This window comes from Hyperolius riggenbachi, chromosome 5, assembly GCF_040937935.1.
Source record: "Hyperolius riggenbachi isolate aHypRig1 chromosome 5, aHypRig1.pri, whole genome shotgun sequence".
Lineage (NCBI taxonomy): Eukaryota > Metazoa > Chordata > Amphibia > Anura > Hyperoliidae > Hyperolius > Hyperolius riggenbachi.
In genome coordinates, this window is record NC_090650.1 from 437986680 (window position 1) to 438007143 (window position 20464).

The window sequence follows — 20464 nt, forward strand, 5'->3', positions numbered from 1 at the left end:
GCTGGTAGATCCGCTCAGCGGATCGTTCAGAAACAGCCTTATCAGTCCGCAGACAGACTGTACACACGCACTACTGTCGGGAGAACGACCGCCGAGCAGGAGGCTCTGATGGACCCGTCGTTCTCTTTAGTAGTGCGTGTGTACGCACCTTATGTCATACACTGAAACCTGTGCAATCACATTAACCAATCACCTAGTAGAGTTATCTCTAAGAAGCTAATTATAATCGCAGTGCCGGTTATACTCAGTCAGCAGCAGTTACCTCCTTGTCACTTTAGTCTGTAGGTGGTAAAGTCAGCGCTGCTGAACTGGTTAAACATTGCAGGATATAATCTCCCGGCTATACGTTCTCGCTGCGTTTAATATACACGCCGGAATCTCGCCGCTGATGCCTTGATATACGGCCACCTAACAATGATGGTGATTTAATAAGTCACCCCAGCAAATTCATACAAAACCATTTTATGTGAGCGTTTTAATCAGTTTTATGAAGACTGAGGCCTGTTTAACATACATATCTGAATTTAATATCCGTTTTATTGCACGCCACCCTCTCTGACCCGAGCGGGCTTAATTGAAGTCGGAGTCCTGACATTGTAGATATATTTGAATGTAGATATATGTGAATTTACACAGTGTGATGCAGATTAAATTATTGTAACGGGAGATGATGATATTCATCACAAGCAGGTCAGGATCCCCCTGGTGAGTAATAATAATCTGACTGGTTACTAGAAAGGACAGGAGAGCGTCCTCCACCATATATTATCAGCAATCTACGCAGGAGAATTTGACGCTTATTCAAACCACTGAGACCACACCTCCTCTGACCTCACCACCACGCATACATCAAATAAGGGCGCCAGGAAAAAAGGGCGCAGGGTATAGCCGAAATATGAAGATTTTTTCTATAACATTTTTTTTATTCTTTCTTCACCTTTATCTAAGATAGAGTAATAAATAAGTTAAAATAACGGTATTAAAAAGGGCAATATGTCATCCATAACAAAGAAAACTAAAATATATTTACAGTCGTAATGAGCATAGTAAAACATTGGTAAATATTGCTGATATTTTACTACAACTAAACCTAACCCTACTTTCACACAGAACCCTCCCCCCCCCCCCCCGGTGGTGCCTAACCCTAAGACCCCCCTGGTGGTGCCTAACCCTAAGACCCCCCCTGGTGGTGCCTAACCCTAAGACCCCCCTGGTGGTGCCTAACCCTAAGACCTCCCTGGTGGTGCCTAACCCTAAGACCTTCCTGATGGTGCCTAACCCTAAAACCCCCTGGTGGTGCCTAACCCTAAGACCCCCCTGGTGGTACCTAACCCTAAGACCCCCCTGGTGGTACCTAACCCCAAGACCCCCTGATGGTGCCTAAATCTAAGACCCCCCTGATGGTGCCTAACCCTAAGACCCACCTGGTGGTGCCTAACCCTAAGACCCCCCTGGTGGTGCCTAACCCTAAGACCCCCCCTGGTGGTGCCTCACCCTAAGACCCCCCCCCCCTGGTGGTTCCTAACCCTAAGAGTCCCCTTGTGGTGCCTAACCCTAAGACCCCCCCCTGGTGGTGCCTAACCCTAAGAACCCCCCCCCCCTGGTGGTTCCTAACCCTAAGAGTCCCCTGGTGGTGCCTAACCCTAAGACCCCCCTGATGGTGCCTAACCCTAAGACCCCCCCCTGGTGGTGCCTAACCCTAAGACCCCCCCTGGTGGTGCCTAACCCTAAGACCCCCCCCCCCCCCCCTGGTGGTTCCTAACCCTAAGAGTCCCCTGGTGGTGCCTAGTGTTGGGCGAACATCTAGATGTTCGGGTTCGGGCCGAACAGGCCGAACATGGCCGCGATGTTCGGGTGTTCGACCCGAACTCCGAACATAATGGAAGTCAATGGGGACCCGAACTTTTGTGGTTTGTAAAGCCTCCTTACATGCTACATACCCCAAATTTACAGGATATGTGCACCTTGGGAGTGGGTACAAGAGGAAAAAAAAATTAGCAAAAAGAGCTTATAGTTTTTGAGAAAATCGATTTTAAAGTTTCAAAGGGAAAACTGTCTTTTAAATGCGGGAAATGTCTGTTTTCTTTGCACAGGTAACATGTTTTTTGTCGGCATGCAGTCATAAATGTAATACATATAAGAGGTTCCAGGAAAAGGGACCGGTAACGCTAACCCAGCAGCAGCACACGTGATGGAACAGGAGGAGGGTGGCGCAGGAGGAGAAGAAGGCCACGCTTTGTGAGACACAACAACCCCGGCCTTGCATGAGGGCAAGAAGCGTGCGGATAGCATGCTTTGTACCGCCATGCAGTCATAAATGTAATAAAGATAAGTGGTTCAATAAACAGGGACCACGCGGCAACGCTAACCCAGCAGCAGCAGACGTGATGGAACAGGAGCAGGCGCAGGAGGAGAAGGCCACGCTTTGTGAGACACAACAACCCAGGCCTTGCATGAGGGCAAGAAGCGTGCGGATAGCATGCTTTGTACCGCCATGCAGTCATAAATGTAATAAAGATAAGTGGTTCAATAAACAGGGACCACGCGGCAACGCTAACCCAGCAGCAGCAGACGTGATGGAACAGGAGCAGGCGCAGGAGGAGAAGGCCACGCTTTGTGAGACACAACAACCCAGGCCTTGCATGTGGACAAAAAGCGTGCGGATATAGCAGCAATGCTTTTTGCCGCCATGCAGTCATAAATGTAATACAGATGAGAGGTTCAATAAACAGGGCCCGGAAACGCAACACCATCCCAGATGTTCATTGGTCATGTTACTTGGTTGGGGTCCTGGAGTGTTGCGTAGTCATTTCCAATCCAGGATTGATTCATTTTAATTTGAGTCAGACGGTCTGCATTTTCTGTAGAGAGGCGGATACGCCGATCTGTGACGATGCCTCCGGCAGCACTGAAACAGCGTTCCGACATAACGCTGGCTGCCGGGCAAGCCAGCACCTCTATTGCGTACATTGCCAGTTCGTGCCAGGTGTCTAGCTTCGATACCCAATAGTTGAAGGGTGCAGATGGATGGTTCGACACAGCTACGCCATCTGACATGTAGTCCTTGACCATCTTCTCCAGGCGATCGGTGTTGGAGGTGGATCTGCACGCTTGCTGTTCAGTGGGCTGCTGCTGCATGGGTGTCAGAAAATTTTCCCACTCCAAGGACACTGCCGATACCATTCCCTTTTGGGTACTAGCTGCGGCTTGCGTTGTTTGCTGCCCTCCTGGTCGTCCTGGGTTTGCGGAAGTCAGTCTGTCTGCGTACAACTGGCTAGAGGAGGGGGAGGATGTCAATCTCCTCTCTAAAGTCTCCACAAGGGCCTGCTGGTATTCTTCCATTTTGACCTGTCTGACTCTTTCTTCAAGCAGTTTTGGAACATTGTGTTTGTACCGTGGATCCAGAAGGGTATAAACCCAGTAATTGGTGTTGTCCAGAATGCGCACAATGCGTGGGTCACGTTCAATGCAGTCTAGCATGAATTGAGCCATGTGTGCCAGAGTCCTACCAGAATCCTCATCATCCTCTTGTGAGCGTTGTGATAGTTGTTGTGATGCATCATAGTCGTCACCTTCCTCCTGGTCTGCTTCTGCTGACCATTCGCGTTGAATTGTGGAAGTCCAACGTGCACCGCTCTGGCCCTCGTCAGTGGTGGCATGAAATTCCTGCTCCAACTCCAGCTGTTCCTCCTCCTCTTCTTCGTCATAGCTGCTGGGGCCAGCGTTCCCTGAGGCGGATGGCCTGATGTTGGTACCATCACGCTGATCGTTTTCTCCTTCAGATTCCCCCAGTTGCATCATGACAGCTGTTTCCTTGATTTTTAACATCGACCTCTTCAGTAAACACAGCAGTGGTATGGTAATGCTGACTGAAGAGTTGTCACTGCTCACAAGCAACGTGGATTGCTCAAAATTTTGGAGGACTTGGCAGAGGTCCAACATGTTGGCCCAATCGGATCCACAGAAGCTTGGCAGCTGGCCAGATGCGCCTCGGTACTGCGCCGTCATGTACTGGACCACTGCACTCTTCTGCTCGCAAAAGCGGGCTAGCATGTGCAGCGTAGAATTCCAGCGCGTAGGGACATCACACAGCAAGCGATGGTGGGGGAGATTGAAGCGCTCCTGCATCTTGGCGAGTGCCCCCGAAGCAGTACTGGAATTTCTACAATGTTTGGACACTCGACGCACCTTCAACAGCAGATCGGGCACGCCTGGGTATGTCCTCAGGAACCGCTGAACTACTAGGTTCATCACGTGCGCCAGGCAAGGGATGTGTGTCAGCTTAGCCAACCTTAAAGCGCGAATGAGATTACTCCCATTATCACACACAACCATGCCCGGTTTCAGGTCCAGCGGTGCCAGCCACAAATCCGTCTGTTCCTTTATTCCCCTCCAAATTTCCTCCCCTGTGTGCTGCTTATCCCCAAGGCAGATTAGCTTCAGCAACGCTTGCTGACGCATGCCAACAGCTGTGCTGCACTGCTTCCACGATCCTACTGCTGCTGGGTTAGCGTTTCCGGATGAGGTACAGCTTTGAGATGCGTTGGAGGAGAAGGAGTCAGAGAGGTAGGTGCTGCTGTTATCCAGTGGGAGGGACGGCGGTGCAGCTGTTTGTGGCGTGGGCAACACCCGTGCCGTAGCAGGTGAGGAATCGCTGCCAGGCTCCACAAGGTTCACCCAGTGCGCGGTAAGGGAGATGTATCGACCCTGGCCGAACGCACTCGTCCAGGTGTCAGTGGTGAGGTGAACCTTGCAGGCAACGGCATTCTTCAAGCTTCGGGTTATTTTGCTGACCACGTGCTCATGCAACTCAGGCACTGCAGAGCGTGCAAAGTGGTAGCGGCTGGGAACCACGTAACGTGGGATGGCCACTGACATCATGCCCTTGAAGCTGTTTGTCTCCACCAATCGATATGGCAGCATTTCGCAGGCCAGAAGCTTGGCTATGCTGGCTGTTACTGCCACGGCCCGGGGGTCATTTGCTGGCAATTTCCTCTTGCGCTCAAACATCTCCGACACAGACAACTGAACCGTAGCGCTGCACACGGAAGGGCTGTTGGTTGTTGTGTTTGATGAACACTGGGAGACCTCAAGAGCACTACTCCGGAAAGTGACAGTGTCAGCGTCGTCTGATGTTTGTGAATGTTGTGAACCACGCAATGGCTGGGCTACTGCTGCTGCTGAGGCGGGTCTGGTGAACCCAAGGGAGGCAGTGTTGTTTCTGGTACCCTGTCCTGACGCGTTTGCCCAAAGAGTGGGATGTTTGGATAGCATGTGACGGCTCATGCTGGTGGTGGAGAGGTTGTTAATATTTTTCCCCCTGCTCAGGCGGGTCTTGCACACCTTGCAAATCGCCATGGTAACATCCTCAGTGCAGTCTTCAAAGAAAGCCCAGACTTTGGAGCACCTGCCTCCTTGCTGGCGATTTCTGTTTGCTCCTCTTTTGCCTCTCACTTGAACTTCCACGCTTGTGGTGCCTGAAATTGCGCGCCGCCTACCTTGTGGCACAAGGCGAACTCGTGCAGCAGTGTGTTCTTCAACAGACTCATCTGTGCTGCTGCTACGACGGCGATGTTCTCGTTCACAAACAAAATCTGGGTCTCTGTCCACATTGTCCATACCCTCCTCTTCCATCTCCTCAAACTCGTCATATGTCATTGTGGGCCACCGCCGTGGAGTAGAGCTCCCCACAACAACCTCTGCGCAGCACACTCCAACGTCGTCTTCCAGATCTTGTCGGCCGACCTCCTGCAATTGCAACCCCTCCTGCCCAAATTGCTCTGGGATTTGGGTTTCCGAGTCCTCTTCGGACTCGCCTTGTATTTCAGTGCGCGGTGCATTTCCCACAGTTAACGGTTGTGAATCCAGGCACAACATTTCTGGCTGTTCCTCCATTGACCTTTGAAAGGTGGAAGTTTGTTGGGCTGGGAATAGCTCCTGCGAATACCCCATTGTGTCCTGAGGTAATTCATCGGACTGGTTATCTGGCAGTTGTGTGCGTGGTGTCGCTGCCGGTTGTGTCAGCTTTGTGCCCACTGGCTCCTTGTAACTGGCTGAGGACTCGGACCTCGTGCGTGATGTGCTGGTGCTGCTTAACCCACTGCTGGACGCTTGAGAGGTCATCCAAGTAATTATCTGGTCCTGTTCTTTTGGATTTGTGAGGGTTGTTGTCCTGGACAACATGGGCGGTATTGAGTGGGTTTTCTTGGGTGCTCCCCTGTGGCCTGTACGTGAACCGTCAGGGGAAACACCTCTTCCCTTGCCCCTCCCTCTTTCACCGGATTTCTTCCTCATTTCACTTATCCTTACAGTACACGCTGACTGGCAGCAGTACAGTGGCAGTACAGAAATGCTATACAGTACCACTATTCCCAGCAGCGACACAGAGCACAATGCTATACAGTGACGGGTGAGCGGTGTACCACTATTCCCAGCAGCGACACAGAGCACAATGCTATACAGTGACGGGTGAGCGGCAGTGGCGGACACAGGCAGCAGTGGGCCCCTGTGCAAAAAATCAATTGTGGGCCCCCCTTCGTCAAAAAATGGGTGCAGCTATAACCTGCGGCGCGCGAAGCGCGCCGCGGCAAAAAATGGGCGTGGATAGAACCTGCGGCGCGTAGCGCCGCGGCAAAAAATGGGCGTGGCAATGACCGGATAAGGGCGGAGCTAACTGTAATTTAAAGTGATCCCGGGGTGAGTGATATGGAGGCTGCCATATTTATTTCCTTTTAAACAATACTAGTTGCCTGGCGGCCCTGCTGATCTATTTGGCTGCAGTAATAAACTGAATTACACCAGCAACAAGCATGCAGCTTAATCTTCTCAGTTCTGACAATATTGTCAGAAACCCCTGACCTGCTGCATGCTTGTTCAGGGTCTATGGTTGAAAGAATAAGAGGCAGAGGACCAGAACGGCAACCAGGCAACTGGTATTGCTTAAAAGGAGAGAAATATGGCAGCCTCAATATTATTCTCACCTCAGGTTCCCTTGAAAAGTGCAACGCAAAGACAGTGGGCCCAAGTTTTGGTGACCCTTTCCCCAGAAAATTCACATAATTGTGCAGGTTTTCTCAAGAAAATACACATAATGTGAGCAGATTTGCCCAGAAAATACATTCAATCATGTCGGCAGATATGCCCAGAAAATACCTGCAATCATGTCGGCAGATATGCCCAGAAAATACCTGCAATCATGTCGGCAGATATGCCCAGAAAATACCTACAATCATGTCGGCAGATATGCCCAGAAAATACGTGCAATCATGTCGGCAGATTTGCCCAGAAAACACATGCAATCATGTAGCAAATTTGCCCAGAACATACATGCAATCATGTGGCAGACCTGCCCAGAACATACACGCAATCATGTGGCAGACCTGCCCAGAACATACACGCAATCATGTGGCAGACCTGCCCAGAACATACACCTGCTAAAATAAATAATAAAAAAAAAACATTTACTCACCTGCAGCAGCAGACCTCCTGTCCCAGCCTCCATCCGGCGCGCAGCTCCCATGGGTGGTTGGGTGGATAGGTAGCCTGGTGGGTAGGTAGGCAGCCGGGTGGGTAGGTAGGTAGCCCTTAGCCGGGTGGGTAAGTAGCCTGGTGGGTGGCTGGGTAGCCGGGTGGGTAGCCTGGTGGGTGGCTGGGTAGGCGGGTGGGTAGGTAGCCTGGTGGGTGGGTGGGTAGGTGGGTGGTTAGGTAGCTGGGTGGGTGGGTAGGTAGCCTGGTGGGTTGGTAGGTAGCCGGGTGGATAGGTAGGTAGGTAGCCTGGTGGGTAGGTAGGTAGCCGGGTGGGTGTGTAGGTAGCCGGGTGGGTGGTTAGGTAGCCGGGTGGGTAGGTAGCCGGGTGGGTGGGTAGGTAGCCGGGTGGGTAGGTAGCCGGCAGGGTGGTTAGGTAGCCGGGTGGGTAGGTAGCCAGGTAGATAGCCGGCAGGGTGGTTAGGTAGCCGGGTGGGTAGCTAGGTAGCCGGGTGGGTAGGTAGCCGGGTGGGTAGGTAGCCAGGTAGATAGCCGGCAGGGTGGTTAGGTAGCCGGGTGGGTAGCTAGGTAGCCGGGTGGGTAGGTAGGCAGCCGGGTGGGTAGGTAGGCAGCCGGGTGGGTAGGTAGGTAGCCCTTAGCCGGGTGGGTAAGTAGCCTGGTGGGTGGCTGGGTAGCCGGGTGGGTAGCCTGGTGGGTGGCTGGGTAGGCGGGTGGGTAGGTAGCCTGGTGGGTGGGTGGGTAGGTGGGTGGTTAGGTAGCTGGGTGGGTGGGTAGGTAGCCAGGTGGGTTGGTAGGTAGCCGGGTGGGTAGGTAGGTAGGTAGCCTGGTGGGTAGGTAGGTAGCCGGGTGGGTGTGTAGGTAGCCGGGTGGGTGGTTAGGTAGCCGGGTGGGTAGGTAGCCGGGTGGGTGGGTAGGTAGCCGGGTGGGTAGGTAGGTATCCGGGTGGGTAGGTAGCCGGGTGGGTGGTTAGGTAGCCGGGTGGGTGGTTAGGTAGCCGGGTGGGTGGGTAGGTAGCCGGGTGGGTAGGTAGCCGGCAGGGTGGTTAGGTAGCCGGGTGGGTAGGTAGCCAGGTAGATAGCCGGCAGGGTGGTTAGGTAGCCGGGTGGGTAGCTAGGTAGCCGGGTGGGTAGGTAGCCGGGTGGGTAGGTAGCCAGGTAGATAGCCGGCAGGGTGGTTAGGTAGCCGGGTGGGTAGCTAGGTAGCCGGGTGGGTAGGTAGCCGGGTGGGTAGGTAGCCAGGTAGATAGCCGGCAGGGTGGTTAGGTAGCCGGGTGGGTAGCTAGGTAGCCGGGTGGGTAGGTAGCCAGGTAGGTAGCCGGCAGGGTGGTTAGGTAGCCGGGTGGGTAGCTAGGTAGCCGGGTGGGTAGGTAGCCGGGTGGGTAGGTAGCCAGGTAGATAGCCGGCAGGGTGGTTAGGTAGCCGGGTGGGTAGCTAGGTAGCCGGGTGGGTAGGTAGCCGGGTGGGTAGGTAGCCAGGTAGATAGCCGGCAGGGTGGTTAGGTAGCCGGGTGGGTAGCTAGGTAGCCGGGTGGGTAGGTAGCCAGGTAGGTAGCCGGCAGGGTGGTTAGGTAGCCGGGTGGGTAGCTAGGTAGCCGGGTGGGTAGGTAGCCGGGTGGGTAGGTAGCCAGGTAGATAGCCGGCAGGGTGGTTAGGTAGCCGGGTGGGTAGGTAGCCAGGTAGATAGCCGGCAGGGTGGTTAGGTAGCCGGGTGGGTAGGTAGCCAGGTAGATAGCCGGCAGGGTGGTTAGGTAGCCGGGTGGGTAGCTAGGTAGCCGGGTGGGTGGGTAGGTAGCCTGGTTAGGTAGCGGGGTAGGTAGCCGGGTGGGTAGGTAAGGTAGCCGGGTGGGTAGCTATCCGGGTGGGGGGCCCGACTCCTATCCTCCCTCACTCACCTCGGGGCCCCCCTCCCGGTATGCGCTGCAGCCGGCGGGAGAGCAGAAAATACAGGAAGTCTCCGGCCGGGGCTGCAGCAGACGCTAGAGGCAGCTGCTGCTTAGTTTCCGATATGTCTCCAAGTTGGAGACCAAGCGGCAGCTGCCGCCCCGGCCGGAGACTTCTTGTATTTTCCGCTCTCCCGCCGCATGAGGGGGGGGGGGGGGCAAGGTGAGGGGGGAGGACAGGAGTTGGGCCCCCCAGGTTAAAAAAAAAAAACATTAAAAAAAAAAAATAAAAAAAACCTGCAATACTTAATGGGCCCCTGAAGCAGCAGAACTTCAGGGGCCCTCGTGCGGCGGCACGGCCTGCACGGCCGTATGTCCGCCACTGGTGAGCGGTGTACCACTATTCCCAGCAGCGACACAGAGCACAATGCTATACAGTGACGGGTGAGCGGTGTACCACTATTCCCAGCAGCGACACAGAGCACAATGCTATACAGTGGCGAACGAGCGGTGTACCACTATTCCCAGCAGACACAGAACAGTACACAGAATGCTATATAGTGTGGCTGAACGAGCGGTGTACCACTATTCCCAGCAGACACAGAACAGTACACAGAATGCTATATAGTGTGGCTGAACGAGCGGTGTACTACTGTTCCCAGCAGACACAGAACAGTACACAGAATGCTATATAGTGTGGCTGAACGAGCGGTGTACTACTGTTCCCAGCAGACACAGAACAGTACACAGAATGCTATATAGTGTGGCTGAACGAGCGGTGTACCACTGTTCCCAGCAGACACAGAACAGTACACAGAATGCTATATAGTGTGGCTGAACGAGCGGTGTACCACTATTCCCAGCAGACACAGAACAGTACACAGAATGCTATATAGTGTGGCTGAACGAGCGGTGTACCACTATTCCCAGCAGACACAGAACAGTACACAGAATGCTATATAGTGTGGCTGAACGAGCGGTGTACTACTGTTCCCAGCAGACACAGAACAGTACACAGAATGCTATATAGTGTGGCTGAACGAGCGGTGTACCACTGTTCCCAGCAGACACAGAACAGTACACAGAATGCTATATAGTGTGGCTGAACGAGCGGTGTACCACTATTCCCAGCAGACACAGAACAGTACACAGAATGCTATATAGTGTGGCTGAACGAGCGGTGTACCACTATTCCCAGCAGACACAGAACAGTACACAGAATGCTATATAGTGTGGCTGAACGAGCGGTGTACTACTGTTCCCAGCAGACACAGAACAGTACACAGAATGCTATATAGTGTGGCTGAACGAGCGGTGTACCACTATTCCCAGCAGACACAGAACAGTACACAGAATGCTATATAGTGTGGCTGAACGAGCGGTGTACCACTATTCCCAGCAGACACAGAACAGTACACAGAATGCTATATAGTGTGGCTGAACGAGCGGTGTACCACTGTTCCCAGCAGACACAGAACAGTACACAGAATGCTATATAGTGTGGCTGAACGAGCGGTGTACTACTGTTCCCAGCAGACACAGAACAGTACACAGAATGCTATATAGTGTGGCTGAACGAGCGGTGTACTACTGTTCCCAGCAGACACAGAACAGTACACAGAATGCTATATAGTGTGGCTGAACGAGCGGTGTACTACTGTTCCCAGCAGACACAGAACAGTACACAGAATGCTATATAGTGTGGCTGAACGAGCGGTGTACTACTGTTCCCAGCAGACACAGAACAGTACACAGAATGCTATATAGTGTGGCTGAACGAGCGGTGTACTACTGTTCCCAGCAGACACAGAACAGTACACAGAATGCTATATAGTGTGGCTGAACGAGCGGTGTACTACTGTTCCCAGCAGACACAGAACAGTACACAGAATGCTATATAGTGTGGCTGAACGAGCGGTGTACCACTGTTCCCAGCAGACACAGAACAGTACACAGAATGCTATATAGTGTGGCTGAACGAGCGGTGTACTACTGTTCCCAGCAGACACAGAACAGTACACAGAATGCTATATAGTGTGGCTGAACGAGCGGTGTACTACTGTTCCCAGCAGACACAGAACAGTACACAGAATGCTATATAGTGTGGCTGAACGAGCGGTGTACTACTGTTCCCAGCAGACACAGAACAGTACACAGAATGCTATATAGTGTGGCTGAACGAGCGGTGTACCACTGTTCCCAGCAGACACAGAACAGTACACAGAATGCTATATAGTGTGGCTGAACGAGCGGTGTACTACTGTTCCCAGCAGACACAGAACAGTACACAGAATGCTATATAGTGTGGCTGAACGAGCGGTGTACTACTGTTCCCAGCAGACACAGAACAGTACACAGAATGCTATATAGTGTGGCTGAACGAGCGGTGTACTACTGTTCCCAGCAGACACAGAACAGTACACAGAATGCTATATAGTGTGGCTGAACGAGCGGTGTACCACTGTTCCCAGCAGACACAGAACAGTACACAGAATGCTATATAGTGTGGCTGAACGAGCGGTGTACTACTGTTCCCAGCAGTGACACACAATGACTGGGGGGGACCCTGGCTAGCGTGGCTGGAGCGCGAACTACCCTGCCTGCCTACCCAAAGCTAAACCCACAGACAAATGGCGGAGATATGACGTGGTTCGGGTATTTATTTACCCGAACCACGTGACAGTTCGGCCAATCAGAGCGCGTTCGGGTCCGAACCACGTGACCCGTTCGGCCAATCACAGCGCTAGCCGAACGTTCGGGGAACGTTCGGCCATGCGCTCTTAGTTCGGCCATATGGCCGAACGGTTTGGCCGAGCACCGTCAGGTTTTCGGCCGAACTCGAACATCACCCGAACAGGGTGATGTTCTGCAGAACCCGAACAGTGGCGAACACTGTTCGCCCAACACTAGTGGTGCCTAACCCTAAGACCCCGCTGGTGGTTCCTAACCCTAAGAGCCCCCTGGTGGTGCCTAAACCTAAATCCCCCCTTTCTGATGCCTAACCCTAAAACCCCCTTTCTCTACTGCAAATAACGTTAATAAAAATCCACTAAATTTCTAAGATAATACATTTCAAAATGAAAATTTACAAAATTTTAATTGTCAAAACGAATTTCAAAATGATATTTTTTAAAACACTAATTTCTGAAAACAAAAACGTAGATATTTTGCATTAGCTCCTATAGTCACTAGGCACTCAAATAGTCCATTGGCCCCAGGCGCCCAAATCTCCTGATTCGCCATCGGGACTTTTGCAGGAGCAAGGTGAGCCATGTCTCGGCTTCACCCTGCGCCCAAATTTCCCGCCCGCTTAATTATAGGTACACAAAAAATTAACTCTAGGGGTACTTACCTTGGGAGGGGGTAGCTTATGAATCCTAATGAGGCTGACATAAATATTTACAATTCAACTTGAGGCAGTTGAATAAGTTTCTTCTACATGCGCTCCAGGCAGTGGATAAGCACATTCCGACTGGGCATGCACAGAAAAGGTCTACACCTGCTCAACAGAACAAAGGCACTCATGGACAACTGGGCATGCACTGGAAAGGTCTACGCCTGCTCAGCAGAACAAAGCCACTTATGGACAACTGGGCATGCACTGGAAAGGTCTACGCCTGCTCAGCAGAACAAAGCCACTCATGGACAACTGGGCATGCACTGGAAAGGTCTACGCCTGTGTTTTCCCCCTGCAGATAAAAACAGACAGCAGTGAAGCACTGCACACATTTCCTCTATCAATTACATTCCCTTCTGTGATAAAACATGCATGTTTCACACATACAGACACACATGGGGCCTGATTCACAAAGCGGTGCTAACCCAGTTAGCACACCTAAAATACTTTAGGCGTGATAACCATTGCACCACGCTGGTGAAAAGCCAGTTTAGGCGTGATAGGTTTAGGCGTGATAAGTTTAGATAAGTTTAGATCGCGCGCAAAGTCCCGCACGCAAAGCAGCGCCATTAAACTCTATGCGAAGTGCACCAGACTTTGCTAGCGCAAAACCTTTGATCAACTGTACATTGCGGTGCTAACCCAGTTGGTGCTATAGTTATCACGCCTAAACTTATCACACCTAAACGTATCACGCCTAAACTGAGTTTAGGCGTGATAAAGGGCTTTTCAGCAGCGTGCTAACTGTTAGCACCGCTTTGTGAATCAAGCCCATGGTGTGCAGAATATGCATACAGAAAACCAACAGATGAGTGTGCTCCCAGCCTCAGCTTATTCCACTCACTCTGTCCATCTCTGATGGAGCAGAATTGGCTTTGCAGACTCCTCCAGCATCACTACAGTACACAGCACTTGGGGAGGGGTAGAGAGGTGGGGGACTGGGCAACTGTGCACAAGAGCCTGCTGCACACTGAAAAGGGACTGCCCACAAATCTCTGTCTACAAAACTTTGTATGATTCCTTATCAGTGGCTGAGCACATGTAGCCAATTGTGCAGAGAGCAGAAAGTTTTTCTCTCCGTGCCCTTAGTTGTCAATCTCTCAGGACAGGAAAAAGAAACCTCTTCCCCCGCATCCCCCTGTAGCTTCTGGGCTCCCCTGCCGCTGCATCCCTTGCAAGGTCTATTGTTACACCCCAGGTTCAGAGTTCTGACGGTCGCCAGAACCTGAATTACTTCTCCCTCTGAGTTGCTACGACTCAGAGGGGGAACTTTAGTTAACATCCCCAGTAATTTGAGCGGCAGTACGGTGAGCCATATCAGTACGGTGAGCCGTCATATGGCTCACCCTGTGCCCAACTCACTGGCAGTATACCAATATGTACACGCCATACCTGCCATCATAGCTTACTCTTTTAAAAGTAGCTAAATGGTATCATCTTGATTATAACTTCCTGTTTCGGCTCATGGCTGACACGTTATACTGCTCTGCTGGTGATAAAACTGAGAACAATAAAACACAAATTAGAATACCTATCTATCCGACTATATATTTGTGGGATTCGGAGAACGCAAAACCACACAAAGTGCTGACAATCAACACTCAACCCAAATCGGCTGTTAATGGTGAGACATTATTTCCAGGCACTCTCTCAGCCCCCCCACTCTTCAGTGTGAGATCTGTTGTTGAAACAGATGCTGGTATAATTTTGCCATCTCCCTAATTACTCCCAACCAATAAAACTCTCCGGCTTGGCGTGCAGTCCATTGGCTAGTTATTCACAAAGTTATTTTGTCCTTCATACTTTCATTGCCTTGTCTTTCTGAATCTACTGGCGTTATTAAGGCTGAATTCACACGGCGCACTTGAGATAAGAGAACTTCTCCACTCTCATACCTACGCTACCAACCTACCTATACTGAGGGAAAAAATGTACAGGTGTTGTGCGATGCTAGTGGAGGAGGAGCGTGGCCCCGATGTGGAGGGGGGCCGTGCTAGCGACGGGGGACATTGGACCACCAAGGGAAGCCTAAATAGGACCATATGGCTTCCCTGTCTTCAGGTTAAAGGACAACTGAAGCGAGAGGGACATGGAGGCTGCCATATTTATCTCCTTTTAAGCAATACCAGTTGCCTAGCTGTCCTGCTGATCCTCTGCCTCTAATCCTTTTAGCCATAGCCCCTGAACAAGCACGCAGCAGATCAGAGGTTTCTGACAGGTGTTTCACTACAGTTGTCCTTTAATATCTGATTTTGAGGCTCGGGATCGCTTTAAGGTAGCCATACACCTAGCGATTTTTCATTGAGTGACTGATTGACTTTACTGGGCGTTCAACTACAGTGCTGTTGATCGAAAGTCGATTGACTAGTGACCCGTACACTACAAGCGATATTCTATGCGATTCACCTAATCAGTCTGAACAATGTCGTGTTGTTTCTTTGTCGATCAAAATCATGTGAACAGTACTCGATATCTTCCATCCTGCTTGATTGACAAATCGTCATGATTCACACAGATATCGAACATAAACCTTCCAGTAACAAGATATAATGTACCTAGCAATAATGGTAAACCTGTAATGGTATAACAGCGCGGAGGCCCTTCCAGTTCGTCATAGTGGTAAGCAGCTCATTTATTATGTATGGCCTATTGCTCCCATGTTGTTACTCATTTAGTATTGGAGACTTCTTATCATTGAGGGAAGTGATATACTTTGGCTGTTATACCTTTACAGGTTTACCGTTATTGCTCAGTACATTATATCTTGTTACTGGAAGGTTTATGTTCCATACTGTCTCCTGCTTGCTGTTTGGTGCGGGTCTTTGTTTTTATGTGGTATGTTTTTCAATAAATATTTCTAATTCTTGATATATCATTGGCATTTGTTGCATATATTTTTAGTCATGGACCCTTTTGTTTATATGTAGTTCTATATATATCCATGACTATGGATTGTGCTTTTTTGCTCTACCTCTCTGTGTATTGGTTCACACAGATATCGGTCAATTATTATCATTCACGCATACTGGAACTAGTGTTGGGCGAACACCTAGATGTTCGGGTTCGCGAACGTTCGCCGAACATCGCCGCGATGTTCGGGTGTTCGCACCGAACTCCGAACATAATGGAAGTCAATGGGGACCCGAACTTTCGTGCTTTGTAAAGCTTCCTTACATGCTACATACCCCAAATTAGCAGGGTATGTGCACCTTGGGAGTGGGTACAAGAGGAAAAAAAATATTTGAAAAAGAGCTTATAGTTTTTGAGAAAATTGATTGTAAAGTTTCAAAGGAAAAACTGTCTTTTAAATGTGGAAAATGTCATGTTTCTTTGCACAGGTAACATGCTTTTTGTCGCCATGCAGTCATAAATGTAATACAGAGAAGAGGTTCCAGGAAAAGGTACCGGTAACGCTAACCCAGCACCAGCAGCAGCAGCACACGTGATGGAACAGGAGCAGGCGCAGGAGGAGAAGGCCATGCTTTTTGAGACACAACAACCCAGGCCTTGCATGAGGACAAGAAGCGTGCGGATAGCATGCTTTTTACCGCCATGCAGTCATAAACGTAATAAAGATAAGAGGTTCAATAAACAGGGACCGGGCGTCAACGCTAACCCAGCAGCAGCAGACGTGATGGAACAGGAGGAGGCGCAGGAGGAGAAGGCCACGCTTTCAGGTGCAACTCAGGCCTTGCATGAGGACAAAAAAATGTGTGCGCAAAGCAATGCAATGAGTAGTTTTCAGGACACAATGGGCTATTCGGAGGAGCTATTCCCACCCCCACAATCTTCTACCTGTGAAAGGTCAATGGAACAGCCACAAATGTTGTGCCCGGATTCACAACCTTTTTCTGTGGAAAATGCACCTCGCACTGAAATGCAAGGCGAGGCCGAGGATGAACATGACATCAACAACTCAACATGACGCAAAATGTGGGCGGAACAGAAAGCTGCTTTCAATGTTTTGAAGGCCTTAATTGCCTCCGGTGGCCAGTTAGATGCATCATTCATCACACCCAAATCCCAGAGCAATGTGTGCAGGAATTTGAATCGCAGGAGGTGTACCGAGATCATCTGGACAAGTGACCAAGTGACCAAGTGACAAGTGACCAAGTGACAAGTGACAAAGTGAAAAGTGACAAAGTGACCAGTGACAAAGTGACAAAATGACAAAGTGACAAGTGACAAAGTGACAAAATGACAAAGTGACAAGTGACAAAGTGACAAGTGACAAAGTGACAAAATGACAAAGTGACAAAGTGACCAGTGACAAAGTGACAACTGAGAGGTTGTTCTGGGGAGCTCCACTGCACTCAGTCGCATATGAGGAGAGGTCTCGTCGGGACTGCTGATCCTTCTCAGCTTGCTCAAAGCCTTGAGGGTTCCTGAAGATCCTCTGCTTGGAGTTCGCCGGGGTTCAGCTTGGTGTCGGGGTCGGCGGCGTCCTCCTCACTCCAACGTGGCAGATCTTCTGTTGAAGGAAAAAAAAATAAACATTGTTAAAAGTCCAGTACCGCTTCTGAAGGACTCACCAAGAGATGCAGGAGCGCTTCAATCTAGCGCACCATCGCTCGCTGGGTGATGTCCCTCCCTACGCGCTGGAATTCTACGCTGCACATGCTAGCACGCTTTTGCGCAGTGCCGAGGCGCATTCCAGCAGCTAGCTACCAAGCTTCTGTGGATCTGATTGGGCCACCATGTTGGATCTCTGCCAAGTCCTCCAAAATTTTGAGCAATCCACGTTGCGTGACTGAGCAGTGACAACTCTACAGTCAGCATTACAATACCACTGCTGTGTTTACTGAAGAAATCAATGTTGAAGATGGAAAACCGCTGACATGATGCAAGTGGGGGATTCTGAAGATGAAAACGATCAGCGTGATGATACCAACATCAGGCAACCTGCCTCAGGAAACGCTGGTCCCAGCTATGACAAAGAACAGGACGAGGAACAGCTGGAGTTGGAGCAGGAATTGGATGCCCCCACTGCCGAGGGACAGAGCGGTGCACGTTGGACTTCCACAATTTAGCGGGAATAGACAGCAGAAGAGGAAGAAAGTGATGCTGGTGACGAATATGGTGCATCACAACAATCACAACGCTCACAAGAACATGAAGACAGAGGAGTCTGGCAGGACTCTCTGGCACACATGGCTCAATTCATGCTAGACTGCATTGAACGCGGCCCGCGCATTATTCACTATTCATTATTATTCATTATTCTGGAATCTGGACAACACCAATTACTGGGTTTATACCCAGTTTATACAAACACAATGTTAAAAAACTGATTGAAGAAAGTGTTAGACAGGTCAAAAATGGAACAATTCCAGCAGGCCCTTGAGGATGGAGACTTTAGAGAGGAGATTGACATCCTCCTCCTTCTCTAGCCAGTTGTACGCCGACAGACTGACTTCAGCAAACCCAGGAGGACCAGGAGGGCAGCAAAGAACACAAGCTGCTGCTAGTGCCCAAAAGGGAATGGTATTGGCAGTGTCCTTGGAGTGGGAACATTTTCTGACACCCATGCAGCAGCCCACAGAACAGCAATCGGGCAGTTCCACGTCCTCCAACACCAATCGCCTGGAGAAGATGGTCAAGGTCCAGGACTACATGTCAGATGGCGTAGCTGTGTTGAACAATCCATCTGCAGACAGACGGTGAGTGTGACAGGCAGCACAGAAGGACCATGGCAACTCACTCATAGTACCACAGTTTGATAGTGCTGCGCAAAAAATTATATGGATCCGTGGACCCGGCCACTGCGGGCAGTACTGGGAACGCAGATTTTAGTACCTAAACACACGATACAACATGTTTTCCGGGGTCGGACTCTGAGGCACATACAGATGGTCCCGATCATCATCCTCATCATACAACTCTTCTCCTGAGTCTGACCCACCCACCACCTCTGCCACCCCAACATCCCCAGACACAGACCCCTCATCGTCCTCAACATTAACTTGGGATGCTGGCCTGAGCCAGACCTCCTCCTCCACATCAGGCCCCATCATCTCCTCAATGGCAGCCCTCATTAATCGCTCTGGCGATGGACCGATGGACACAACGTTCTCCTCCGGGGAGGGCTGCTGCTGACCACTGGCTGCTGGGGTGGATGTTATAGCTTGCGTGGGGCGTTGGCTGTTGCTGTTGTTGGGAGTGCTGCTCACAGCGGAGGTCTCTGAGGAACTCATGGTGAGCTCATATAGTGGTTGGCGGTGAGTGGAGTATTACTGATCCCAGCAATATACACACTGACTGGCAGAGTACGCAATGCTATATAGTCTGGCTGAGCGGTGTACACAGAGTGGCAGTACACACAATGCTATATAGTCTGGCTGAGCGGTGTACACAGAGTGGCAGTAAACAATGCTATATAGTCTGGCTGAGCGGTGTACACAGAGTGGCAGTAAACAATGCTATATAGTCTGGCTGAGCGTTGTACACAGAGTGGCAGTAAACAATGCTATATAGTGTGGCTGAGCGTTGTACACAGAGTGGCAGTAAACAATGCTATATAGTCTGGCTGAGCGGTGTACACAGAGTGGCAGTACACACAATGCTATATAGTCTGGCTGAGCGGTGTACACAGAGTGGCAGTAAACAATGGTATATAGTCTGGCTGAGCGGTGTACACAGAGTGGCAGTAAACAATGCTATATAGTCTGGCTGAGCGGTGTACACAGAGTGGCAGTACACACAATGCTATATAGTCTGGCTGAGCGGTGTACACAGAGTGGCAGTACACACAATGCTATATAGTCTGGCTGAGCGGTGTACACAGAGTGGCAGTAAACACAATGCTATATATAGCGTGGCTGAGCGAGGTACACAGTGGCAGTACACACAATGCTATATAGTCTGGCTGAGCAGTGTACACAGAGTGGCAGTAAACACAATGCTATATATAGCGTGGCTGAGCGAGGTACACAGTGGCAGTACACACAATGCTATATAGTCTGGCTGAGCGGTGTACACAGAGTGGCAGTAAACACAATGCTATATATAGCGTGGCTGAGCGAGGTACAAAGTGGCAGTACACACAATGCTATATAGTCTGGCTGAGCCGTGTACACAGAGTGGCAGTAAACACAATGCTATATATAGTGTGGCTGAGCGAGGTACACAGTGGCAGTAACCAATGCTATATATAGTGTGGCTGAGCGAGCGGTGTACTACTGTTCCCAGCAGCGACACACAATGACTGGGGGGGACCCTGGCTAGCGTGGCTGGAGAGCGAACTACCCTGCCTGCCTACCCAAAGCTAAACCCACAGACAAATGGCGGGGATATGACGTGGTTCGGGTATTTATTTACCCGAACCACGTGACCGTTCGGCCAATCAGAGCGCGTTCGGGTCCGAACCACGTGACCCATTCGGCCAATCACAGCGCTAGCCGAACGTTCGTGGAACGTTCGGCCATGCGCTCTTAGTTCGGCCATGTGGCCGAACGGTTTGGCCGAACACCATCAGGTGTTCGGCCGAACTCGAACATCACCCGAACAGGGTGATGTTCTGCAGAACCCGAACAGTGGCGAACACTGTTCGCCCAACACTAACTGGAACACACTCGATTCTCTCTCGATTCATAAAATTATTGAATCGGTTGGTTTATCAGGCCAACAAATTGCTAAATGTATAGCCACCTTTATAGATTGCCACCCGATGTGGCAAAATTATTAATTCATTCCTCTCTAATGCTG